Below are 27,956 nucleotides of genomic sequence, written 5' to 3'. Positions count from 1 at the left end.
CCCTTCTATGCTTGGTGGGGAACCTGGACCAACCCAGGCCTGTCTGATCTGCCGTTTCCCCTCCTTTAAGATGATCAAAAGAGCACCCCGCCCTGTGTTTCAGGGGAGAGAACTAATCTGGGTGTCCACCTGGCTAGGGGACAGGGAGATGGGCCGGGCCTGTCAGGGAGACCACACCCATGTCTCTCCCTGCCACCACCTGCCCTCTGGGTATCTACTGATCATCACTTTCTTTCACAGGAATCAAAGCCCACATAGCAGTCAAGTGGGACACAGAGCAGGAGACCACCCTCCTCATAGAAAGAGATAAATGTGCACAAACCACTGTTCCCAGTTGTGGGCGGCCCCCACCTGACCCTTCCCAGGTTCCTTCCCTCCCTGCACTGCTGAGTTCAGGTTTCCTGGGAAAGGATCTGCTCATAGGACCTGGGGCCCCTCCACATCCCGCTTGAGCTAGGAGGGAGAGCAGGGACAGCCAGAGAAGAGCCCCAGCTTCTCCTCCTCATTTTTCAGATGAAGGTCCTCAGGGCTGCTCAGAAGGGAGGGCTGCGCTGTGAGCTGGGGTCCTGGTACAAGAAGAAAGTGGTTCCCTTCCCACCATCCTTGTTCCCCTTCTTCCCTTCCCTGACCTACAGCTCAGCTCTGCCCCTCCACGTGCAACCACGTGACGTCAAGCTCTTGGAGCGGACAAGCTCCTGCACCCTGGCCAAGTGTCCTGGCACACCTGTGGCCTGACTTGAAGCTGAGCTCAGAACATCTGCTCCCCCCATGGTTGGGGAGTCGGGGGGACACTAGGGCTCCCACGGAGCCCCTCTTGCAGCAGAATGGGGTGGACAGGTTTCTTTAAGGGAGTTTTTCTATCTTAGTTCTTACTGCTTCAGCTGTGACAGGACTCTATTTACCTTCCACTGCACCCAGGAAGACTGGGCTTAGGAGAGAGGAGAGGTAAGAATCAAAGGAAAGGAGGCCGGGTCCATGGCTGCCTGGGGGACTCCCACCTCCCCCTCCAGCAGTGACTGCCTGCTGTGGCCTCAATGCCCCCGCAGCGGAGTGGCGGCCCCTCGAAGGAGTGGGATCACCTTCCTGGGCATCTTCACATTTTGTGGAGGGGATTCTGTTAACACAAGGGAATGGGACCTCCTGCCAGGGCCAGGTACTGGGCAAGACTGGGGGCCGGTAGGGCATCGTTCCTCCCTGATGTGGCTTCTTAGTGAGTACGCTGAGAACAACTGTGGGAAAGCATGACTCCTACGGAACAGATGCCTGTGGCAGGAGTGTGGCGGTTGGGATTCACAGAGAATTGCCCCCCCTCCATGTTTGTCATGTGTAGCTCTGAGGGGATATCAGCAGCTCTTCCAGGCCTTTTAGTTGATAACTGGGGTGGTTGGGCTCGTTTCCTTCGGGGTCTTCTGGGCCTACTGGGCCTGGGGAATTGGGCTGCCCCCGCACCCTCACCTCCCTGGGCCTGCCTGCCCTTCCTTCTTGCCTCAGCGCTGGGCTGAGAGGACAGCAGAGGCCGCAGAAATTTTCCCAGTCCACATCTTCATCCAGAGCTGCTTTTCCTATTCCCATGGTGACCACACACCAGTCGGGTTGCTGAATCTGCCTGCGCTCAGGTATCCAAGAGGGCAAGGATGGGTCTGACGGCTCAGGCTGCCTGGTGGGGGATGGGCACGAGAACCCCTCCTCCCATGCCCAGATGAATTCTGCTCATTACTGAGTGCTCCTTACTACTCAAGATAATATCAGTGTTCCTTGGCATGAATAGTAGCCAGAGAATTCTACTATCAGATAAGGGAGACTAAGCTGCATGGCCTCCGAGGTCCTGACCGTGCCAGTCTCGTGATTCTAGAACCCAACACACTGACTCCTATCATGAATATGAAGTAACTGGTGACAGTGTGCTCAGTGGCCCACGTAATTAACGTAAGGGGAGCTGTTAGCACTTCAACTTTCCCGGTTCTATGTGTTATGTATTTGATTACTCTGCACTTCTCAGCTTATAAATACACAGCCCCCGACCTAGGTCTCTCTTCATTGTCATTGGCCAATTAAGGAACCGAGGCGACAAACTAAAGCCCCTCACTCAGGAAGAGACAGGCAGCCCCCCTGATTTGGGCTTCAGGAACAGAAATTCCTTTGCCCCCGGCCCACTGCCCTGAGGCACGCTGTCCTCTGCAAGCCCACAGGACCACATCGCTCCTCAACCCTAAAGCTGGGGTTTGTTCCTCAGGCTTCCTCTTGCTCAGAAACAGCAGTCTGTCTTGACTGATTCCTAGTCAGACTCAGAACAAATCTCTTCCCCTTCATCGCTTTCTGGGATAAGTGAGGCCTGTAGGTCTGGGAACCTCAGAGGGCACCATGAATCCTCCCAGCTGAGAGGGCCACCGTGGCCTGTGGGGAGCTCCAGCCTGTCCATCCTTGCCTGGCAGCGCGTTCCTCAGAGACAAAGAGACCAGTGGAAGACGTGTGGAAAACCCACCAGTCCTTGCCAACCTGAGATAAGTTCCTCAGGGAGACCTGTGAAGGCCCCATGGGCATGCAGATGTTCTTTCATTTCTCACGACAGGGGGCAGAGTCAGCAAACCACTAAATGCCAACTGTTGCAATTTCTATATCTCCCTCAAGTGGCTGCTGGCTTCTGCCTTCTCAGGTTCATGGCCCATGTGTTGGGATGCAAAAGTTTAGGAATTAAGGAACTTTCTGGGATTCGTTCATATCAATTCCAATGGAGGCAAATGTGTTTATCGAAGGCTTACTCAGCCCTGTCACTCGCCAGGACTATGACCTTCGGCACGGGTTTAACCGCTCTGTGCCTCAGCTTGCTCCTCTGGAAAACAGTACTTGAAATACCCCATGTCACAGGCTTAGTGAGGATTAACTGGCACAGCACATATGAAGTACTTAGTGGGAGCTGTGTAAAGAAACCCAAGCTCCTCCCTGCCCCACTCCCCCTATCTACACTGCTAAGAACCTTCCTCTTCCTCTTCATGCTGCCTCCGAGCAATTGAGCGAGGTTACCTTCCAGGCACCCATCTTTCATCACAGATAGGATGGCCTGGCCCATCCGGCGCCCTTGAAACATTCTGTAAGGTCAGGTCTCAGAGCTCCTCCTCTGTTCCCTCCCCCTTCGTAGGTTCCTATATTGGCCGTCATGTCTGGCCCCGAGATCATGACAGTTTTAAAAAGGCTGGTGGCTCTGCACTCTGGTCCAGTGGGCCAACCCAGCTCCTCATCTGAGGAGGCCAGAGCCTAGGTGGGGTGATGGGCAAGTCCTGGACACGGGGGGTCCCAGAGCCAGGCGTTTTGACTGGTCCCACACGTGACAGCTGCTGTGCCTTCAAGAGCATGTTGTACCCCAGCCCCACTGACCTGGGTTAGAAAGTGACAGGTAAAAGTGACAGATATCAAGAGGTCTGAGGTGGCAATGGGCTACGGCCCTGAGAGCGGATAGAAAGAACACCTCAAGTCCAGAATACACGCTTCCCTTCCTCAGAGTCCTAGCTCCTGCCTTTTTACATTGACAGCCATGTTTGCTGCCACTTCCGCTCCTGCCATGGACCCCCTGATGGCTGGGACACGAGAGTGGAGAAAAGCGAAAGGAAAAACTCAGGGATCCCCACCCCTGCACCCATGCTCTGCACTGTAGGAGTTCTAGATGTCACTGCTCTGACCAGAAGCAGACGGTTGCTTCTGTATCTCTCTGTCTGCGCCAAGTGCTAACTTTAGGTGTCAGGCTATGCTCAGTCCTGCTCAGCAGAGACCCAAGTACAAAATATGTCCCATTCACGACCAGTTTGGTGGTCTGGTCTCCTGGTTCCCCCAGTCCCCAGTCCACTTGCTGGTACTTAGTGTTCAGAGACTTCAGATAGCTGCGCCATGTACTCTGTTCAGGTTTCATACCCAGTGAGGGAAAGAGGTGGCCATGTGTTTACTTCATCCTTCCTGGAATTGGAATATAATAAGATTTTAAAGCCTTATTGAGTTATAAAATCCTGGGTCCTTCTTCTGCCTCCAAGAGAAAGGGGACAAGTCCTGGCTGATTGTCACATTGTCCTGTATTCTCATGAAAACACAATCACACCTATTCACTTATTCATTCTCTTAACAAATATTTCTTGAGCACCGGTTCTCTCTGTGGTAGGCCCCTTCTAGACACTGAGAATTTAGCAATGAAAACCAGACAAAGCCACTGCCAGACAAAGCAGTCAGAGTATAAACAAATAATTAAATATATAATATGTAGGCGATAAATACTATTGTGCAAAATAAAGGAACACAAAAGGATGGGAGTGCTTCTTTATAGAGGGTGGGCAGGCAGAGGCTCTTTGAATAGGTAATGGAATCTAAGGAGAGAGTCGGAAAAAAGGGAGCTCTCTAAATATCTGAGGCAGGAGTATTCCAGGAAGAAGAAATGCCAAGACCCTCTGGGGGCAGAGAGAGCATGTCTGGCATATCTGAGGAATAGCGAGAGGCCTATGTAAGTGACCAGGGAGCACAGGGCAAGGAGGCGTGCAGTTGGCTGGGGCGGGGGACCGTGGGAGAGATCATATGTGACTGTGAAGGCCGTTGTTAGAACTTTGGGGAATGTGGAATTTGACACAGGAGAGTGACATTATCTGACTTATAATTTAACTGGATAAGTCTGACTGCTGTTTGGAGAATAGATTGGGGTAGGGGAGTGGGGGTCAAGAAGGAAGCAGAGAAATCATCTAGAAGACTATTGAAATAATTCAGGAGAGAGAAACTATGTATTTACTGGTCCAAGGGGAATCAGATGGAGGAAGTTAGAAGTGGTTGTGTTCTGAATATATGTTGAAAAAAGAGTGGACAAGAGCTGTTGACAGGGGGTTTGGATAGAGAAAGTGAATAGTCAACTTGGAGGTGCTATGGAGACCATTTGGCAATCACCCTGCTGACCCAGGAATCTCTAAGCCAACATTCTTGATATCATGATGGAATTCTCCCTGGGAGAGAGGATTCACTACCTCACACAACAGCCTTACCCAGCCCCTTAAAGTTCTTTCTTATACTCACTCAAAGCCATGTCCCTGTGTTTTTCTCTCACCGCTCCTGAAGCAATAGAAGGCAGGTCTTCCCACCTCCCACAGACAATCCTCCAGATTCCTGGCAGAGATGTGCCTGGCCTCTCCCTCCATTCACATCCCCCATCAGTGCTGTTTTCAGTCCCTCTGAACGTGAGCAAATCCCAGGAGGAAGCAGCTCTGGGTATTCTACCAGGCAGAACTCCTTCTGGATCACGGTTCAGAATTTTGGTAATGATTCACATTTAGGTCACACATCTAAATTTGGCAAAAGGACTCATCCCCATCCTTTTTTCCAGGTGGGGAGAATTAGAGAGTTAGCTTCAATCTTGCTTCCTTATCACTGAGAAAACCAAAGAACTTAGAAGTGTGCTTCCTTAGACCACCTGTCGGGATCCGTGTCCACACTCTCCTTTCTTGACCATCGTAGTAAATGGTCAGACAGTGTAGATAGTTCATAGTTAAGTGAGAAACTATCTGTGCTCCTATCTCAAAACGGTTTCTCCACTTTTCTACTATATCCCACCCCTTTTCCCATGTTCAAGAAAATTGGAGTCCCTGAAAATTGGAGGGAACAATGGAGTAGAACTAACATTTTAAAAGCAGAATTCAAGAACACTTACAGAAATAGGAGAAAACCTTACTTGATGTAAAGGTCAATGAAGTGCCTGGGAAAATCGAGAATGATCAACTCACAGACAAAGCCTGTACAATTGTTAGACTTTAAAGACGAAGAAGCAATACTCAGGCCTCAGATGCAACAGTCATAATACCTGCAAGAGTATGCAAATTCTATTGGCATCAGGATATTCGAGAGCCATCTGCAAAGCAAGACAAGAATGGAGCATTATTTTCAGATAACCGAAAGAATGGAAGGAAGTTGTGAGCCAAGGACTTCACATGCAGCATAGCTATCATTCATTTATCAAGGCTATTGAAAAATTACATATGCAAGGAGAGAAAATATTCCGTACACATAAGCCCTTCTTAGATAACCTGCTAAAGGATGAATTCTATCTGATCAAGAGATGACTGGTGGGAGGAGCTTTTGGCAAATGAATGATGGTGAGTATGTAGTGTATTTAAAGTATATTTAGAGCATTTAGATCTAAAAGTTAAACAAGGATCAGAATCAAAGGTGGAAAATAATTTGTAAATGGTTTATGTTCTGACCAAGTAGAAAGAATATAACTTAAAACTTGAGCCAAAAAGGAAGATAGAAAGACCCAAGTAGAATAAGGTCATTGTTGCATAGGCAACAGGAATCAAAGGATATGATTTAGAATCGACAATCTAGTCAGCACAGATAGTTCACAGTTAAGTGAGAAAAATGTAGATCAGGATATTTTAAATGATAACAGTACAAAGGTAACTATTAGAGCAAAAATGTACACTTTTGTAAATATCAAAGCAATTTTTATAAAAAAAAAGCAAAGGAGACATGGAGAGAAAGAAAAAAAGTAAACATAACATAAAATTGACACCAATATATTAATCATATCAATAAATGTGGACATTACCTTGTCCAGTAAAAGAAATATATTTTCAAAATATCTTACAAAGCAAAACTCTAGTCTCTTCTATATCTAGAAGAAACATTTAAAACAAAGTGATTCAAAGGCTACAAAATAAAAGAGGTTAGGAAAAGTTATGCTAGCTAAGTAGCACGGCTCTAAAGAAGGGAAGCAAGCCCAATATTAGTGCAGAATTTAGGCCAAAAAGATCAAATGAGACAAATAAAAATATATTATAATGCAAAAGCAGCCATCTACAATAAAATAAATCAGTTATTAATACCTATGTACCAGATTAACCAGAAACCACTTCTCTATGAAATAGAAATGACAGCAATGGGAGAAGAAATAGATAGAAATAATAATGATAAGACAGTTTTACTCACCACTCTCAGGCCAAGAAGGGCACGTGAACAAAAAATAAGCATGAATAGAGAAAACTTAACCAACATTAATGATAAATTAGATTTCATCAATATGCATTAAATGCTGTACCCTTTAATAAAGAGTATGCTTTCTTCTTAAGCAGACATGAAATATTTATCAAAATCGATCATGTATTATACCACAAGGGAAACATAAGTAGGTTCCATAGCAGGAATATTACAAACTGAATTCTCTGATCACGATGCAGTAAAAGTATAAATAAAAACCAAACATTTAAAAAGATGGAGAAAAAGGGACTGACTTCATTCTCCCTCCTAAAACAATAAGAAACAGTCTGCACAAAATATAGGAAACAATGCCAGGCATCAAACCATGAAGGACAGTGATCCTAAAGACTTGGGAACAAATGAGATGATGCCTACAGTCATCAGCTTAGCACCTGGAGAGAGTTCCAGGCCCGGTGCAGGCTGCCCAGTGCACTGCCTGCCTGACTTGAGAAGCTGAGAGTCTGAGGGATCAAGGGAGCTGTGGTTCACAGGACAGAGTACAAGACACAGGAGAGCTGCAGAGGGTGCCTCTCAAGTATTCAACAGAATGCTCATGGGCACATATGTGTGAGGAAACCACCTCTCAGTCCATTCAGGCTGCTCTAACAAAATGCCATTACCTGGCCAGCTTTAAACAACAGAAATCTATTTCTCGCGGTTCCGGAGGCTGGAAGTCTGGGATCCGTGCTGGCATGGTTTGGTGAGGGCCCTGCTCTGGTGGCAGACTGCTCGCTGTAGTCCTCACGTGGTAGAAAGGGCCAAGGAAGCTCTCTGGAGCCTCTTTCATAAGGAGAACTAATTCCACTCGTGAGAGTTCCATGCTCATGACTTAAGCACTCCCCAAAGGCCTGACCCACTAATCCATCATCTTTGAGGGCTAAGATTTCAACATATGAAATTTGGGAGTGAAACACACATTCAGACCATAGTGTTACCCCAAACCACAGAAAGAGCCTCCTGAAAAGATCAGCAGAAACACTGCCGGGTATTCCCACAGGGCCAAGAATAGTGTCTGCTCCAAGCAGCTGAACGAGAAAACCTCCTAGTTCATGTAGAATTGTGTTCAGTGCTCAGAGGGTCTTGCCTCAAAGGTGGAGGATAATTAGCTGTAGACTAAACACTGCTTTGGCTCTATCTGACAAATCTTTAATGTAAAACCTGAAAAGACTGAACTCATTCCAAGTAACTTTACTGTATCTCAGAACAAAGTTCAGGAACAAAAATACATTAAAATTCATAATGTCTGGCATCCAATAAAAAATTCCCTGGCATGTAAAGAAGCAGGAAAATATCATCTCTAATGAGGAGGAAAGTCACCTAATTAAAACCAACCAGAACTGGACACAGAGGTTAGATTCAGCAGAGACATTAAGATGGTTATTATAACTATAACACAAATGTTTAAAAAGTTAGTATATTGACATAGAAGATGCAAAAAAGACCCAAATTCAATACCTAGAGAGGAAAAATACAACGCTTGATGTGAAAGACACACAAGAAGGGACTAAGAACTAAGATTAGACATTAGAGAAGAGAAGATTAGTGAATTTAAGACATAGCAATAGAAACTATTCAAAATGAAATACACAGGAAAAAAATTTTAAAAAAAGAAAATGAAAAGAGCATCAGTGAGCAGTAGGACAACTTCATGCTGCCATGACTAATCAAAAGAAAGGTGGAGTGGATACACCAATATGAAACTAAGTAGATTTCAGAACAAAAACTATTATCACGGATAAAGAATGTGATTTCATGATAATCAATCAAGAGGTCATAACATAATTTTGAATCAGAATATAAGCTATTGATTAGATAATAGTATTGTATAGATGTTAACTTTCCTAATTGATCACTATTCCATGCTTATATAAGAGAATTTCCTGGGGCACCTGGGTGGCTCAGTCTTTAAGCGTCCACCTTTGGCTCAGGTCATAATCCCAGTGTTCTAGGATCCAGCCCTGCACCAGGCTCCCTGCTCAGCAGGAAGCCTGCTTCTCCCTCTCCCACTCCCCCTGCTTGTGTTCCCTCTCTCGCTGCCTTTCTCTCTGTCAAAATAAATAAATAAAATCTTAAAAAAAGAGAGAGTTTCCTTATTCTTTGAAAATAATTAATTATGAAAAAGTAAACAGGCACAATTTTATACAACTTATTATCAAGTGAGAGAGAGAGATAAAGCAAATATAGCAAAATGTTAACCATGAATAGTTCTGCTTAAGCATATTTAGGAAATCATGTCCTATTATTATAACTTTTCTATAAAATTTGCAACCAACACAAAATAAACGTTAAAAAATTATATTTACATCAGTGCCATAATAGTCCCTATTCAAAATAAGTACCCAATTTTTTTATTTCAAAGCACTTCTTAAGTTCTAATATCATATATTTATTAAATGTTTATTATGAATCTGCCTCCATAAAAATCCAAGGTCTCAGGGACAAGAATCTGCTATTTTGTATAATGAGGTAATCCTGAATTTCTAGAAGTATACCCAGCACTTAGTAGATGTTAGAATTAATATTCTTGAATGAGTGCATAAATGTTACAATTGGATAGAACAGGCTCTAGAGTCAGATGATCGGTGTGCAAGCCCTTATTCTTAGTGTTACTGGATACAACATGGGCAAGTAATTAAGCTTCTCAGGAACTTAGCTCCTAATGAGTAGTTACCTATCAGAGAAATAGGGAGTGCAATATCTGAAAAAATGGCAGAGTACAGACCTCCAAAAGTCTGTTCCTCCACAAAAGCAATGAATAAACTGACAGAAACTGTGAGAATCAACATTTTCAGGACTCTGAAATCCAATCAATACCATACAGCTAGCATGGGAATGGTTAATCAATATAAACATATATGAGACTCAATGAAATGTGACATTTTAACCTACCTGGTACTATCTCTCACTCCCCAGCTTGCCAGTGGTCTGACGACAACAGCTGGTATTCCCAGTCTGTACCTGGCACCAGAGGGAACAGAACAGACCCTCTTCCAAACAACTGTGGTTTTTGTTTTGACCTGTCCGGTGGCTTCTTGAAGAATGGTCTCAAAAAGCTTGTTCTATTTCACCTAACTCAGGACTGTCCCAGGGTTGAAGCCACTACCCAGGGAGAATTGGTCAAAAATACTGAAAATCAAATGTGTTAGCTGCTGCTTCCTCAGGCAAGGACTAACAGTTGGCGAAAACAATAGTCTAACCTAAAAGCCTGGAAAGGAAAGGCTGGAGAATGAGATTCTTTGAAGAATAAGGATTTTGGAATGCTGCCACATATTTCTGGGGATCTAGAAGGCTATGCACATACCCAGGGCTGGGAACGTGCTCAAAAAACACCTGAGAAGGCCCTACGCTCTTGTGCCTGGCTGCACTTTGGGTTCTGCACAAGCAGGAAGTGAAGGCTAAGGTAAAGTTGTAAAATGTCTGGCTGAGTGTTGTAAGCATGTCCCAACACACACACACACACACACACACACACACACGTATCACACGCACGCCACCCAATAAAACTAGTTGTTTGTTTTTATTTTGTTTTGTTTTAGTTCCAAGTATTTAAGGAAATTTCTGTGAAATCACTAGCTGACCATAAATCTAACAGAACAGACTTTAATGATCACACATGAAAAAGGATACAAACAGTACAAAACTCACTGAAGAAAGTCATGAAACAGACAAGCAACAAGGGAAACGCAAATCAAAACCAGTGAGATACCACTTCACACCTACTAAGATGGTTATAACCTTTTTAAAACATGAAAATAATAAACATTGATGAGAAACTAGAACCTTCATACATTGCTGGTAGGAATGTAAATAGGTATAGCCACTGTGGAAAGTATTTTGTCAGTTCCTCCAAAAGATAAACATAGAATTGCCACATGACCCAACAATTCCACTCCTAGATATATATTCAAGAAAATGAAAAACAATTTTTTAAAAAGATTTTATCTACTTATTTGACAGAGAGAGAGACAGCCAGCGAGAGAGGGAACACAAGCAGGGGGAGCGGGAGAGGAAGAAGCAGGCTCACAGCAGAGGAGCCTGATGTGGGGCTTGATCCCAGAACGCCGGGATCACGCCCTGAGCCAAAGGCAGACGCTTAACGACTGTGCCACCCAGGGGTCCCTGAAAAACAAAAATTTAAACAAAAATGTGTACATGTGTGTTTACGGCAGAGTTATTCATGATAACCAAAATGGAGAAACAACCCAAATGTCCATCAACGTGAACGAATAAACAAAATCAGGTATATTCATGAGGTGGAATATTATTTGGCCTTAAACAAAATGAAGCACTGATACATGTTCCAGCATGGAGAAACCTTGAAAACACTATGCTATAAAAAGAAGCCAGACACAACAGATTACATGTTGTGTGATCCCATTTACACGGAGTGTCTGGAATAGAGAAACCCATCAAAACAGAAAACAGATTAGTGGCTTGCTCTAGGTTAAAGAAAAGAAAGAATGGATAGTAACCGCTTAGCGTGTATGGGACTTCTTTTGAGGGGGGTGGTGACAAAATGTTCTGTAATCCAATAGTGGTAATGGTTGCACAACATCGTGAATGCAGTAAAAGCCATTGAATGGCACACTTTAAAATGGTTAAGATGGTGAACTTTACGTTATGTGCATTTTTGAAAAAGGCATATAGGGTGCTCAAGTATGATGATGCATTCCGAATTTTCCAGGAGGGAGTCTTTCAAAATAAGTGCCCAGGAAATAATAACAAGGGAGCCTCCTCCGACTAGCCCCCAAGGCACTGTCCTTTTCTCCTTGGTCAGGGGCATTCTCATCAGCTCAGCAGCTCTCTCCCATTGGCTGGATCCTTGCCGCTGAGGGTCTGAGAACCTGGTTCCCCAGGCCCTGCATCGGGGGAGAGAGGAAGCCAGGGACAATGACCAAGCTTTCTTTAGGGGTCTGGGGCCCCAGGAGCTGGATGAGGCCGGTCAAGCATTTCTCTCTAGTGAGAGGTCTTTGGTTGGCTGGAAAATGCCAATTGACGTTAGGAGGGTCTGAATGGCAGCTGTGCCAGTAACTCTTGCAAGACGTCAGGCCAAGCGCCTTGCGGATGGTGCTTTCCTCTGAGGGAAGATAAAACCTAAATGAGGACTCCGGGAGCACAGGTAACCTGTGATGCCACGGCCTGCTAAGGGCACTGCCCTCGGAGGCCAGACCGAGGCTGACCCCTGCTCCCGCGTGCCTGGGGCTCGGTCCTCGCCCACTTGGCCACCACCTTCCAGGAGAGCAGCGCCCCTCGGCAGTCCCAGCACCCCAGGACTCCGGGACGCCCCTCCCCGACTCCCGTCGGCGAACGGGACCCACGGCGGTCGGCGGAGGTGGGCCGGGGCAGGAGCTCGGCCTCTGATTGGAAAAGGGATGCGGGGGCGGGGCGGTGGGCGTGGCCAACGGCCGGAGCCCGAGCCTTTGCTTAGTTTCCTCGAGTTGGATCTGAGTTGTTTTCGTAGCTGACGAACCGGTTTAGGGGTACCCCCATCCCCAAGGAAGATCAGAACTGCTTTAAGGATGCAGGACAACCCCCGAGGCCCAGGCTGTGGGGAACTGGACATCCCTTTGCTTACCCCAGGTTGGTTGCACAAGTTGCGGCCTTCGTCCCCAGAGCCGCAGGGCTGGGGGCTGCGGTCCGCTTTAAGCCCGGGCTTAGCCCCCTCCCCTTGCCGCGGGGTCACCCTCGCATTTCCGCCCTCTTTTCTCCCTTTACCTGTGTATTGTACCTCCCGTGGAAGGATGCCATTCCCCCTTCCCGAGGGGGCGCCGCCTGCAGGCGGTGGGAGAACGCGGGACTCCAAGGAGCTGGAGGAGCCTGGCGGAGCTGCCCTGCCGGCCTGGCCCCCGGCCCGAGGCGCCTGGGTGAGGGGCTCTGCGGGATGTTCTTCCTCCTCTCCTTTTCACCTCCCTTCCCACCGCGAGGGAAGGGGGCTTGGGCTGGACGGAACTGCAGACCTGAGGGCAGGAGATAGCCTCTGCGAGGCCAGGGGCTTCCTTCTTCGCTGGCGGGGGGTGGGGGGGCGTGGGAAACACACTAACCCCTAGCAAACGTTTCCTCTCACCTGAATCATGACTGGAGAGTACCGCCGCCTAGGTGGGAACCTCGGTGAGAATGCGAGTGAAGTGAATGTCTTTTGAAAACAAGTTTGTTATGCTTCGCCTGCCTTAACTTGTGGTTTTAACCATGTTGGCCTTGCCCCCACTGCCGCGTTTCCATGTATCAAGTTTCTCCTGATCTCCTTTTACTTTCACAGGACTGGTCACGGCCCATGATCATCAGTCAAGCCATATCCAAGAGCGTGGAGGCTATTTCTGCACGTGGTCGTCTTCTAGGAACTAGAAAGCCACCCTTCAGGAGTCCCCATCACAGTGGGACAATGGCCGGCTCCTCCTTTTGCAGCCTTTACTGAAGTGTTAGCTAGCTGGCAAAGGATCTGCTAGTAGAACCTGGGGTTTTTGTCCCCTGTGCCACACACCCCTTTCCCCTCAAGATATCCAGTACTATTCCTTCAGGGAGGAGATTTGAGCTTTGTTCAGGCAGCAGGAGAAGACATAGTCCTCACGGGTCACGCAAGTTTCCTTCAAAGGTCAAGGCTCACAGGATTCCTTAGGGGAGAGGGCTGGGCGTGATCAGGAACCCCACTGTAGGCTTGCATGTCAGTGCAGAGGGCAGGTCCCTTCCCCTCATATTTCCCTGCTCTGTCCCAGAGCTCAGCTCAGACCCAAAGGCTCTTCCATTTACCATCAACGTGGAAACTTGGCTCTTCACATGGGTGTATTCTCCCTCTTTTGTGCATTATCTTGTTCCTCAAAACTGTCGTTTCATGAAGGAGGCTTGTGGAGTCAAGGGCCCTGGCCAGACACCCAGAGGTGACTGAGCCCTTCAGACCTCAGGTTGGGTAGAGCAATTTAATAAAGGCTTTATGTCCTTGACTGCTGGGACTTGTGATTGGTGTGCTGAGTGAGAAGATCGGATGGTCCTTGTTTTCCTTTCCGTCTAAACCCAACGCACAGTGTTTGCCGCAGAGAAAGGGGTGATGAGGGGAGGGGGGGAGGACCGTTTTAAGGAGTATCCCTGGCTCTCCCCACCTCCCTCTCTGAAGAATGCTTGTCACTATCTCAGGGAGGGACTGGACACCGGTTGGTTTGCTAGACACCTGGTAGAGTTTTCTCTGAGCATCTACATTGTGATAGGGCAAGAACCAAAGGAACAAATTTTTCCATTGGAATGTCAAGTCACTAGGAAGGATGCAAAAGGGGGTAAATAGTGATTTATATTGCGGTCCTGGAATTTTATTAGTTACTATTTTTGTAACTTTGTTCTCCTAGTCCTTGATTAAGGATAAAGGGAGAATTAATAATGAACAAATTCTTGGTGGGAGGGGGCTGTTGATCAAAGAGTACAGGTATCCCATCAATGGGCCTGTGCTGTGCACCTGGCAGGTGATGGGCAACTTTCCTGGATCTCACAGTTGGTAGTGAAAGTCCTTGCAGAAAACAAAACATTCTCTCACCAGGGCTTCAGAGGTTGCCCAGTGCCCTGCTCCCTCTTCCTTTCTTGTTTTGCCCATGCGCCATGGAGACCAGCTCTGATTTGGCAAGAGAACAGACCTCCCTAAGACTCCCCACCTTGGGGCCCTTGCTCTGTGTTTTTCTACTCCAGTGATGACCACAGAATATTCTGGGAATTTTCTGTAATGACTCTGGGGTCCCCTAAGGAGCAGGAATGGTTGAGTCTGTACAAAGCTGGAGCCATAATCATCAAGCACAGAGCTCATTGGAGCACAGAGAATGAGTTCATGTGTTCTCTTCCTTGGGGACTTATAAATTAAAAGTATGGAATCATTTGTAATCAGAATAATACCACCTGGCAGGGATATTGATGAGCAGAGGAGGGCTTATTTGAAGCCTCTGATCTTTCCATCCCTGAGACACTTTGCCTAATACCCATATAATAATCATTAGTGTTCTGTAATTTATAACAGTGTTATCATTGATCCAGGTCATTAATCATCATGAATTGGTGACTTCTCAAATGCTATGGGTTATTTGCGTAGCTACATAGAGCTCTGTGGTTTACAAATAAAGTAATCCTTGGAGGTAGATACCATGGCCATTTTACAGGTGAGGATACTGAAACAAGGTTCAGCTCCCTTAAGGAGACGGTCTGCCGTGCACTTGCTTTGTTGGACCTACTGACTTACTCCTCTCTCCAACCCCCACATTTTAGAAAACAAAAACAAAAAAGCAAATGGGGACTTGGGGCTTATTTAATCCTCAGTTTGTCAGGGCGTTTAAGGACCTTCAGGGCAGCCTTCTATTTCTCAACAGGCACTAGGACAGGCACAGAGAAGTCATTAAATATTTGTTCAATAGATTCTCCATGTCCTCCACCTTTTAATGTTTTATTTTCTTTTTAACTCTCATCACATGATTCCTTCCAGGTAATTCACTGAGACTCTAATGTCTTTCACTGTTCTTAGGTAAACTTTGGAGCAACTCCAATTATCAAGTGACGGATTACCCAGCTCTTCCCATGACTAGTTATATGACCTGCAGCAAGTTGTTCATCCTTTCCGTCTCTCGGTTTTCTTGGGGGTAAAATGACCTAACACTTGTGTCATAACCCTTGTGAGGGTTATGAAGAATAGCACATGCAGTATACACGATGCTCACTGCACTGTTCAGGAAATCACATGAGTTCCCTCTTCCCTGTTTGGACAGTCCTTCGTGTAAAGGAGTCTTCAACAACAAAGATCTTTACTATTCATTGTGCCTCAGGAGTCCTGAGTCTCCTCTTCCCTAGCTGCTTCATGGCCAACCTAGATTCCATAAAACTTTCTGAAAGACTTCTACTCTTCTGTGCAACAGCTCTCCCCTCAGTCAATTTACCCTGGAATAATCCGGAAGGCCAGGGGCTCATCACCCTCAGTCATTCTCCACTCATGTAGTGTCCAGTCATGCCTTCATGGAGACCTAGAAGAGACAAGTGGATTTGATGGTGGGGCCATGCACTAGAGCCTCCGGTATTCATGGAGAAGCCAGCCCTTTCTTCCTTTACTAAACCTTGATGTGCAGGTATAGACATAGCCATGATTTCCCAATGAGCCTCTCTTGTTATATGGGGTCAAGAGTCTTTGCCTTCCCACAAGGAAAATATAAGAGCCTTAAGACATATACAGCACAAACACTCAAATCCTGAAAACGACCTCAATTTCTCCATGGACCCTGCTTGCCTCCTGGCTTCACTATGTAGAGTGCCTACAAGGATGTTCCAGATAAAGCCCCATCCCAGGCCTCTGCTCTCTTGCTCTCTTCCGGATGTGGATGGCAGATGGGCTAGACCTGTACCCTGGACCCACACAACCGTGTCCTCCCAACTGTTCCTCTGATTCTGCCCCTCACCTCTTCCCTACTCATGCTTGTCTGATCCCTCTCACCTCCCCACTTCTTAGCCAACAGTGGACCATGGTCTCTAACCCCATCCCAACTGGCCTGACACTGGAGGGCTGAAGAGCCTCATGACCATGGGGAATTCCTGGCAAGTCACCCTTTTCAGCCCTAAGCTGCAACTCTCCAGGGTCCTATATCCTTTTTCACCTCTCCCAGGCTTGGTTGTCCTCCTGCCATGTGGATATTTTCTTTCCTTCCTCTGGTTGCCTTCTGGGCCTCATTTCTATTTTGCTGTAGCAGGCAGCCATCACCATAATGGCTGAGTGTGTTGGGGGAGTGGGGGTGGGGGTGATGGGAACACATGTTCTGGGGTCTGAAGTTTTCATTTGAGACTCTCTTCTGCTACATAAACTCTGTAAGAACTTGGAAAAAAAAACCAAATAAACAACTTGCACCCCCAGAATGGAAAATCTGTAAAATGGGGAAAGCACTGATGTGTAAATCCAAGGTGTTAGGTAAGGAATGGAAGGAATGATAATCCATGTGAAAGAATTTACTTGGAACAGCGGGATGCTGTTGACTAAATGTCCCCACTTAGTTTTTTCTCCACCACCACTCTGCAGACAAGGCTGGGTATAGGGAAGAAAGTCCAGTTGACCACCCCCGGAATTGGATACTCTTGTCTCGGCCCCCTCCATCTACCTTGTTTCCTACCCCAAATGAAAGGCAGAGGGGCTTGGGCAACAGTATCTTGTTGTCTTATGCCTGGCACAGACGCCTATTCCCCATTTTCCATACCTCAGGGGAGATGGAAGGCCCTCGAACTCAAGAGAAAAAGTCCCAGAAAATTCCCAACCTCTGCTTCCTTAATAATATGGGCCAAGGTTGAACTAACCTAAACTGTTTGCAGGATTCCTCGGAAGCCAGAGTCTCGTCAGAACTCCACAAAGTCTTTAAAGATCAAGGAAGATTTGGACCCCCTTACTTGATGGCTGTGGAGGTCCTCCCACCTTCCTCCCAGACCTCTGGGGTGACCCACACTCATCTCCATTTACCTTCATCATGGAAGCCGGCTCTTTGTGTGGGGGTCACCCCACAGCTCTACCCAAGGGGCCTGCCCAGTTGTGTACCGCCAGATGGGGTGGACCATTTCTCTAACATTCCTTCTTCGATTCAGAAGTAAAGACTAAACTGGGAGCCACTCTGAATTATCCCCCCTCAAGCAGGTGGGTGGTGTTCATGTTAGCAGGGACCAGGAAATTAAGGAGAGGTGGAGAGGGCTGCTCAATGGGCTGTCCCAGGTCCTCCTACCATGCCTTGGGAAGTGCTCACTCCTAACTCAAGTGAGCCAGCCTGTCACTGGGTGATTTACCTGGCATCTGGCAGAGTCTTCCCATGAGAATTTACAGCCAAGAAGGGTTTTCCCCTAACGTCTATTAACCTAGAGAAATGCAGGAAACTGGTGGGAGGGCTTGGTGGCAACATTTGTGTCATTCCAGAGCCCTGTTGTTAGATTTTGGCTATTATGCCAGACCCGGAATGAGGATAAAGGGTGAGCAGGGATTGGGGAAGCGATAAGTGAGGGAGCCCTGGGGTGCAGTTGGGGATTTTCCAGGTCCTCCTTGCTGCTACTGGGACTGTAGATCTCAGAACATGAAGGAGTATCAGGGGCTGCAGAGGCTACCCTGTGCTTTCCGCCCCTTTCCTGCCTCCCTCCTTTTGTCAATCTCATGGCACCCATGCTGATTTGGCAAGGGAACAGCATCCTCCCCTCGCAGACTTTCCCAACCAAGGTCCTGGCTCTGTACTTAGTTTCCCACTATAATTTTGGCCACAGCACTCTGAGAGCTACTTTCTGTCTGGCCTCTGGATTTCTTGTGAAGGCGGGAATGATGGCTCCACACAGGCCCACCAGGAATAGAGAGTCATAACCATCAGGCCTTCATCTGATTTGAGTACAGGGAGCCACTTCCTGCCTGGGCTGAACTCTGAAATTCATCATGCACAATCTTGCTTGTAATAAGATTAATAACAGTTTTCATGGATATTGAACAGAAGATTCTAATACCCATCGAGGGAGGCTAGAGTGGATGGCCCCTGATAGCGCTGGCAGTCCTGAGATTCTCTGAGTCTGAGATACCTAATATTATCACTAATTCCCTATAATTTGTAATAATGTTTCCAATGACGCATATCATCAATAATAATGACTGTTATCACTCTGCCTTTTCCAATCTGATGTGTGATCTATAGGACTGCATGGTACTTCTCAGGCATACTTACCAAAGCGGGTACTTACCATTAATACTGTACCAGAGAGGAAACCAGGGCCAAGAAATGGCTCTGAATCTAGCTCCCAACACTGAAGGGCCCCTCACCCACAGGAACAATTGCACGTGCCTTGGGTTACTCAGGACACCCCCCCCATTCTCTGCAACTGCCCCACTTCCAGGCCTCCTTTGTTCTCCCCATCCCACTTGTAAGCCCCTTCAAAAGCTCCCGGGACGGCTAGTTTCCTCCATCCACCCCTGCCCAGGCCCCAGCCCAGGATTTCAGTCCTGACCTGGCTTCTGTTTGGCACAAAGCCAGTCAGTCCCCATTCCAGGTTCCTTTGGAGCTTAAAATCCAGTGAATTCTTCCATCTAGAGGTGCCACCTGGGGCTTGTGGCCCTGGCAAATCCATCCACCCAACCATCTCCTCTGGGATAATAGGTTCCCCAAAACTATACATTATCTTGAAATAAATGAAAACAGACCCATCTTTGCAAAATCAGGGATCTAGAAACTAGCTCATGTCCCTGCCCCTCCGGGAAACATGTAAGGCCCTCAAGGGCATGCACAGTGTCCTTCACTTTTATTTTGATTTTTTTTTTAAAACCAGGCACAGTGTGGGGCACACAGCAGGTCAGCAAATGCATGTTGAATGCCTACGGCGCTGATTTCTCCACCCCTCTCACTTTTTCTACTGGGCTCCGTCTTCTCAAATTCAAAGTTCACACGCCAGGGTTCAGGCCTTTGACATGAAACCCAGCGTTTCTCTTCGCCTCTGCAGCTCTGCAGGTAACTTCAGTGCAAATCCATTTATTGAATGTTTATCCAACTCTGCCACTCACTAACTATGTGATGTTGGGCGAGTTATTTAACCCCTGTCTACCTCAGCTTCCCCAACGGGAATGTTAATAATAATACCGACTTCATGATGTTGTTTTGATGATAAAACGAGACTACACCAAGCTCTTAGAACAGTGCATGGCACATAGGAAAATCTCAATAATGTCAGCTATTATTAGCAATTTAATTTTGTGGTTCAATATCCACTTGGAAAATTCTAATCTTGTGTCAACCTAATGAAGGGATAAAACTTTCCCTGAAATTAGTCTGGGTAAGTAAGGCAACTAACCCATCCTTGGTAGACAGGCAGAATCGTATCCTCGAGAGATCCCCGGAGGAATGGGTAGAATGTGACAGGAGGGAACATTCAGGACTAGTAGGTATCACTGAGGACTTCCACTCTCTTCTTCATAACATTTTCTCTCAGACAGTGAATGAGATACCTGCTTCTTGTCAGGATGTGCTGTGTCAGGGATGGACGCGTGAGGCTCTGAGGTCTTTCTTCTTGAGAAAGTGGGAACAGTATCAGGAAGTTCAGCTAACAGAGGTAAGTACGGCTTGGGGAACAGGAGACATTGCGAATACAACACAGCAGGCGTCAAGGGAAAGGGAACTCACCCCTGCTTGAGCCGCTGCTGGGTGTGCCAGGGAGCACCAGTGAACACATGGCACCGAGGAGATGATGAAAGAAGAGGGGGTGTGCTCATCATCACTAAACTAGATGGGCAGCTGGACGGAGCGACCTGGGGCAGTGGGTGGCTGGTCAGTGGGCTGACTGGCTGCGGACCAGATGGGTTTGGGGATCCCATGGAGATGGGTGAAATTCCAGTTTCACCCCCTCATCACTAAGAAATCAAGTGGGTGCCTACAGGGTGCAGTGACATCTCAGAAAGGGATTAGCTAATGAGAGCATCCTTGCCCCAGCCCCACACACACCAGCGCAAGACGTGGGGCAGAAGAGTGGCTCTCATTCACCAGGAGCCCATTCGACCGTTGGCTAAAGGAGCCAGAAGCTCGAAGATCCCAACAAGAAGAGGAAAATAATCGGGCAAGAGCATGCAATCTGGGCCCGTTTGCTTGGAGACGGGGAGCTGAAGAAAGAGGCCTGGCATCCAAAACGAGGACCCTGGGCAAGACGGCTGGGTCTATCAGAAGACACTAAATGGCTCTGATGGGCATCGCAGGAGAGCTTGAGACACAAAGGCCAGCTCCCCTCTTCGGTCTTTTGGGAAGCATAGCAATTCCTTCTGCTAGAGGCTGTGGGGAAGGGAAGTCCTGAGCCCTGTAGTAAACGCTGACTGGCTGTGACGTGGGAGACCTTAAATGAGATCACGAAAGATCAGAAACTAAGATCTTGGCTTTAAAGCCTGAAAGAAAAAAAGCGCATTTTTTAAACTGTGAAGGCAGAAGTGTTCCGTGTAGATGTTGGGAGAGCAAACCTCGGTGGGTCTGATTCTATTATGCAAAGGTAGAGACCTCAGGCATTTACCTGGGAGAAGCCTTGTCACCACGAACTTTCCGCTGCCAGCTGCATCACAGGGAGCAGCTGGGTTTGAGAATCTAGGTGTGCTATTTAAAACCGTGTGGTGGGGATTTGACTGCTGTCTGCCAAGCCTCGTCTTTTGAGTCAGTGTGTCGGTTTTACCAGCAGCAGTTTGCAGAGACCACAGCGGCAGTAAGAACAGAGGAAGCCCTGCCTTGCTGGCTTCAGCCGAGACCCTCATTGCAGACACACAGAGAACAGAGAATAGAAAACACAGAAATCCCCAGGCCGTTGTTGGGAAAAATCAGTACCTGTAGACCTGAGGAGAAAAGTTACTATTCGTCTTGGAAGGGGGGAAACCTGAGACAATGACCTTCCTTTCACCTGGCTGGAAATTGTATCCCTTAAAAAAAAAAAAAAAGTGTGCATAAGTCCTTTTGGAATTTCAACAGTGTTACAATAGCAAAATGAAAAGCATCTCCTTTGAGGGGAAACTGAGGAATGTGTCATTATCAAGAATTTGGGGAAAGGGGGTTGGACTATTTGTGAGAAAGTTTAATCATTCAGTTGGGCTCAGAGTGTATCAGCTAAATGTTCTCTGTGAAAGAGCAGAGAACTGAAGCTTCTCTCAATCAGGAGAGAGGATCTGGGTGGGTGGGTGCTTCTCCTGACAGGGACAAGAGTTTAGGAGCAGAAAGTGGTGGGAAGATGAGTTTGGACATTGGAGTGAGCTGGTGTGAGGCTTTCTATCTCACAGGGATGAAGTCATAGGCTTTCAGGGCACAGGGGCTAGATGAGGCTGGGGGTGGAAGGCTGTTTAGCAAGTAATCTCCTTGAAGTCTCCAGGCCAGGAGAAGGGCTGATCACAAGGGTGGTCTGAGCAGGACCTTCTGAAGCCTGGGGGAATCTTCCTGGTCAGGGGAAGGAATGTATTATAGGCCAAGAAGGGCCAGAAAGGCCAGTGTGAGGTCAGAGGAAACCAAGGGGACCTTACCTGGAGTCCACACTCTGAGAATTTTACCAGACCTTGAGGCCAAACCAAGAGCTTCCAGATTAGGCTAAAAATCGGAGTACTTCCATCAGTCTAAAATATGATCCATAACGGGTTGAAGGGAGGAAGAAAGAATAGGGGGTGATGTTAAGGAAAGAACTAAGGCTTTGTGGCCAGACTTACTGTGTGACCTTGGGCAAGTAACTTAACCCCTCTTGGGCCTCAGGCCCTTCCTCTGTAAAATCAGCGTAATAATATCTACTTTGAGAGGCGGCAGTGAGAAGTGCCCTTTTAGTATCAGCACATGACCAGGAAACTGTAGGTGCTCTATAACTGTTAGTCTCCTTCCCCTTCCAAAAGTTGTGCTGGCAAGTCAATCATTCTCTGTCCAGAGTTGCACTGTCCCATACGGTGACTAGTACTAGCCACATGTGGCTCTCAAGCACTTTAAACATGGCTAGTTTGGACTGAGATGTGCCCTGAGTGTAAAGCACACACTCGATTTCCAAAACTTTGGAGGGGATAAAACTCCCACCACCCATGCCAAACTTAAGTATCTTATTAATAATTTTATAGTGATTACACATTAAAATAATAATCTTTTGGATATATTGGATTAGATAAAATATATTATTAAAATTAATTCCACCTGTTCCTTTATACTTGATTTAATGCAGCTACTGGAAAGTTCAAAACGACAGTGTGGGTCACATTTTATTCCAATTGGACGGGGCTAATTCTAGCCACTAGGTGTAGCTAGGGTTGGGAAGCTGTTCCCAGAGAAGTTTATTCGTTTCTATGCCTTGGGTTTATGCTGGTTTGTTGTCCCAGTTCCCCATTAAAAGAACCTTTTGAAAAAGTGCCATCCAGGGCTCAACCAAGATGGGTGGGAGGTGTTCGTGCGCCCCTAGTGGCTAAATGTGGTGGTGGCCACAGTACCGGAAAAAGGAGGCAGGGCTGGTCTTAGAGATACTAGGTGGGACAATCAGGGCAGCTGAGGATGGACCATTCCTTCTTCACCTGGAGCTTCACCCCAGTTCCCTCTACTGTCCTTTATTTCAGAAGGATGACCCCGTTCTCTCTTATTTCAGAAGGCTCCCATCTTACACATGAACTTGGCAGAAAGCAGGCTCCCACTGGGCAGTAACAAACACAGGTGCAAGAGAAAATGCCACTTCAAAGCCACCTTCAGAAAACCGCAGTTTCCAGAGAAATGAACAGCAGACATTCACAGATATGAGAATGTTCTTTTTTTCTCTCTCCCAAGAAGTGTGGTTGGTTTTGTTTTTTAAACTGTACATCTTACTGTACATTTTTTTTAGCAAAGAAAGTTGGAATTTATAGTCTGACCACGCAGATGTTGCTTTCCAAAACTCCAAGTCAGAAACATGACAAACACAAGTGCAAGTACATATCATGTCATGACAGAGCTCAGGGCCACTGACCCAAATATGCGGTTGGTTCTCCCCTTCCAGTGTCCACCATTTCCTTCTGGGTGTCCGAACCCAAAGGCAAAAAGAAAGGTGGTGTTTAGGGTCACTTCCTCAATGGCTGCATTTAGAAAGACTGAAGGAGAAAGGTGTAGGGAGGAAAGGTGAGAAGAGAAACTCGGGCAGGGAAAGGGGGAGGGAGAGAGAGAGAGACTTCCATTCAAGTCACCCAATTGTGTGGTTGCTACCATGACCAGGGAAGACCCGTGCTCTGGCCCCGGGACTGGCCTGGAAAATTAATGTGTCTCAGGAAGAGACTGGCCTGGGCTGCTAATGACTGTCAGGACCAGAAAGGGACTGGGGAAGGTAGAGAGTCAACAGGAAGAATAAGAATGAAGACAGGAGAGTGGAGGGAAGGTGAGAAGAGACAGAAGGGGTGGGAGGGAGAAGGACAAAGACAAGGGATTTGGAGGCTCCTGGGCTGGAGCCAGAAGGCAATCCTGCATACAGTTCCCCTCCAGCTCCTTGTGTGTTCCGGGTGGGGTTGGGGGCCGCCAGCTCAGCTCCAGGCCTGAGCCCATCAGAACCCTTCAGCAGAAGTGGACTCACCTGGACATTGTATGCGGTATGGTTGGCAAGTAGAAGGAGGGAGAAGAACAGGAGAGAAGCTAGAATCAATGGCAGATACTCAGAAGAGCAAAGACCGGGTTGGGGAGACTGAGGGAGAGGTAGTATGTTGGCAGTGAGGAGAGATCTGGAAGAGACAGAGACCAGGAGAGACAGAGATGCAGGAGAAAGTCCTCCAGATGCTTCTAAAACAGTTTCTTCCCGGCCACATGTCTTCTGCCCCCCCTTGACACGGTCTGGGGTGTGGGGGTTCATCCCCTGGTAGAAAAGGACCCATGTGTGCCTCTCCCATTGCCCTCTGTCATTTACGTGGATGGATCCTCCTCAAAGCTGGCATCCAGGAAAGGCGTCCCCCATGTCCCATGCTGAGCCACCTTCCTCAAGAACAAAAAGGGATGGGCTTTGGACAGAGAAATGCCTGAACCAGGGTGAAGACAGCATAGTGGATCCCAAATACCATCCCAGGAGGTGACCTTGGCACCTGCCCTGACTTGGTCACTAACTCACTGTGTGACCTTGGCCAAGTCCTTTATACTCTGGGGCAGGTGGGGGAGGGAGAGAGGGTTAAGGATGAGATGACTGCAAACACCTCTTCAAACTTCAAAACTCTACCATTCTAAAAAAAGATTTTGATTTCCCCCTCCCAAAGCTCTAGAATTCTCCCTCTGTGTCCAGTAGGGAGAATAGGGATGCTTGCCAGCTTCTGCTACTGGTACTGCTGGTCTGGAAACCATAACATCTAGAGCCATGGAAGACTTCATTAGTCCTTAGAACTTGAAAGGAATCAAAGACTGCGTACCATCCAGCAGTGTGAGAATTAAGAGACCGAGGTCCTAAGAGAAAAAGGGTCTTGCCCAGTGTGTTCAGCTGGTTATTTACTGGTGGCTCTGGAACCCAAACTGAGAGCTTTGGACTCCAAGTCCAGTGCTCCTTTTGCCACCCTACTCTGCTTTCCTTAAGAGAAGCCCTCTTTGCCCGCCATATGCTCATGGGGACTTTCGGTTCCAGATCCCCCCAAAGAGGTAAAAATCCTATAGCAACTCCAAAAGTTAACAACCTTTATGCCCCTATGCCTCATAAAGCCCTTCTCCCTTTCCCACACATAAGAAGTTCTGGAAGTTCCCCTTCTGGCTTAAGCTGCTGTGATGGGTGTGGGGCATGATGTCTGAGCAGAGGGAGTTGGGTCAGGTATGGGAGTGGTCGCCCATCCCTCCCAAGCGTGCAGACAGTGGGGAATAAGGAGGAGTCTGGGCAGCAGATGCCACGGTCTTGCCTCCAAACAAGAGTGGAACCAGAACCATCCCCTTCTCTTGTCAATGGAGAATAATCTCCCACTACCAGGGCTGCTGGGAACCCACTCTCACGTGAAGAGTAAATTCTCCATGATCTGTGTGAATGAAGAGGAGGAGTCTGGGAAGTGGGGAAAATAAGAAATAAAAACAACGCTGGAACCATAAGCAATCCAAAGCCACTTGCTTACACGCTACATTCGTGATCAGAAAGGAGGGAGTCCACCTTTCCAAACACTCAGGGCTCAGTCTGACATTTTAGCGATTGAGTCCACTTTCCCTGAGCACACCCCGGCTGGGTGGTGGGGGAGAGGCTTGGAAGGTGGTGTGGGTTGTTGGGGAGGGGGGGCGTTGACAGGGAGACGAAACTGTCCCTGGATGTAAACATCACCATGGAGACTCCACAAAGACTTGCCAGTATAGATTCTTTTCCCTTCATCCACCCTGCAAGGGTGACCGAGAGGAGGCCCCCCCCCCAGGCCTACACCGTGCTCTCCATCACCCACTCGGAGCTGCCAAAAGTTCCCCGGGCCCCCACCAGGTCACTCTCCTCAAAGGGCAAGAGCATGCCATTTACAGAGAGGCTGCGCTTGGTCCAGATGTTCGAGACCCTCCGAGGGGGGCTGTAGCCATCGGGGGCGACCCCTCCAGCTGCCGCAGCTGCAGCGGCAAAGTCCCCCATGTCAAAGGAATGGCTGCGTTTGGCCTTGCCCTCCAGGGGCAAGGGGAGCAGGCTCCTGGCCCGGGCTGCTGGCGGCCCCAGCAGCGGCTCTCGGTCCGAGTGGTGGCCCCTGGCTGATGTCCCAGACCCTCTCCCGCCTGGAGTCCTGGAGTCCAGCAGCTCCTCCTTTCTCTGACTCTTGAGGTCCAGGGAGGCAAAGGCCCCCATCAGGCGGTCAAGGTTAGGCTTGGGGCGGGGTGCAGGGGGTGGGAGCCTCCAGGGGCCCCGCCCCAGCCCTGCGGCCTCCCCGCTGCCGAGGGAGCTGGAGGAAGAGGAGTCGCTGCCCCTGGCCAGGCCAGCACTGAACTGCACAAGTTCATTGCGCACCACCACCTTGGGTGGCCCCTGCGCGGGGACCCCGCTGGGTGCGCTGGCCAGAGTGGGTGGTGGGGCCCCACTGGTCTGCGAGTGCACGTTGCTGACCGCCGTGGCGGCCAGCTTGCCCGGGGCCTCCTGGTTGCAGACTTTGTAGCGCACCATGAGGATGACGATGAAGACCAGTAGTGTGGCCACGACGGTGCCGCCGATGACCAGGACCATGGTGCCGCCCAGGGTCTGGCTGTGCACCGACTGGCACTGTGGGTGCTCGGCCTTGGTGAAGAACTGGGCACAGCCCACGATGTTGGTGGCCGTGAGCGTCGTGGCCGTGTCGTCCCACATGGCCAGCACACACAGGTCGTAGCTGGTTCCAGACACCAGGTTGTTGACCACGAAGGCCTTGTTGGAGGCTGGGATCATCCTGGGGTGGGTGGACGCAGAGCGGGAAGACGGTGAGGGTCGGCAGGGACAGGAGAGGTTGGCGGTAGGGGGACAGACACAGGGACACAGAGGGAATGAGGTGGAGCAGGAGAGAGAAGGACAGGGGGAAAGGTGGAAAAGGAGCCAAGGAGACGGGGAGGGGAGGGGAGAGAGGAGGAGGGAGCAAAGGGACGGCAGGGGGCAGGAACAGGGTGTGATAGGTGGTAAAGGAGTCCCAGGGGGGAGGAGAGAGGCCCACGTACCAAGCCAGGGCAGGACATGTGGGGGCGAAAAGGGCAGGGAGAGAGAGGTTCAGGGGTGGAAGGGTCAGTGAGAAATGCAGGACATGTGGGGGTGAAAAGGGCAGGGAGAGAGAGGTTCAGGGGTGGAAGGGTCAGTGAGAAATGCGCACGCAGACCAAGTACCCAACGGCCCAGAAGAGGCCGAAACACAGATACCAGGAGTGTGAAGATGAAGAGAACGAGAAGGGGGGTGTGGAGAGCAGGTAAGAAGAAGGAGGTAGAGAGAAGAAGGTGGGAGCCTCAGGCAGAGATGGGAGAAGGACCACGGGAGGGGCAGAGGGAGAGACATGGAGAGGCAGAGAGGTTAAAGCCAGTGGAAGCCCAGTCTAAACAAAGAGACCCCCAGCCTGACTCCTGGCCTGTCTCCCTCAGGCTCTGGGAGGTGGTGGGAGCCAGGCCTGCCCGGCCTAAACTCGGGACGCCCCAGACTCCATCCACCCCTGCTTGTGTCCTGGAGATTCATGGACATTGTCTGAGACCCTCCCTGGGCCCTGAGCTGCAGGAGTCACAGTCCAGGCCCTGCCCTCGGAGCCCATGACATCCTTCTCTGCAAATGGTTTTCTCAGGCCTGGCGGGAGAGTGTTTGCTGCTGCAAAACAGGTTGGAGGGGCTAAGCAGAAGACAGCTGGAGGCAGGAAAAGGAGGGGGACAGTGAGATGTGGAAGATGGGAGGGCAATTCTGGTTCCCAGAGGGAAGGGATGATTCCTCTCCCTCGGGCGCATGGCAAGAGAGGCTGGGGAAAGAGTCTCTGTGCAGAGAGGCCTCGACTGGTCCCTCCACCTTAGGGGAGGGTCTGGGGGGGCTGCAGTCTCCCACACTGGGGTCCACCCACTGTCCTGGGCCTCTTCTGCCGGGACCCTCAGGAAGCCTGGGCG

At 48.6% G+C, this 27,956-nt stretch overlaps 1 long non-coding RNA gene across 1 annotated transcript; it reads left to right on the top strand.

The window, feature by feature from the left end:
- Positions 1 to 12,315: 12,315 nt before the first annotated feature.
- On the top strand, positions 12,316 to 13,928 carry LOC117799926. Its single transcript, XR_004623045.1, has 2 exons — positions 12,316 to 12,573; positions 13,250 to 13,928. It is a non-coding gene; the product is annotated as an uncharacterized LOC117799926 (long non-coding RNA).
- The last annotated feature ends 14,028 nt before the right edge of the window (positions 13,929 to 27,956 follow it).

Source organism: Ailuropoda melanoleuca, unplaced genomic scaffold, assembly GCF_002007445.2.
Source record: "Ailuropoda melanoleuca isolate Jingjing unplaced genomic scaffold, ASM200744v2 unplaced-scaffold6034, whole genome shotgun sequence".
In the NCBI taxonomy this organism is placed as follows: domain Eukaryota; kingdom Metazoa; phylum Chordata; class Mammalia; order Carnivora; family Ursidae; genus Ailuropoda; species Ailuropoda melanoleuca.
The sequence above is the reverse complement of the archived record's forward strand: the minus strand, read 5'-3'. Positions and strand labels throughout refer to the sequence as shown.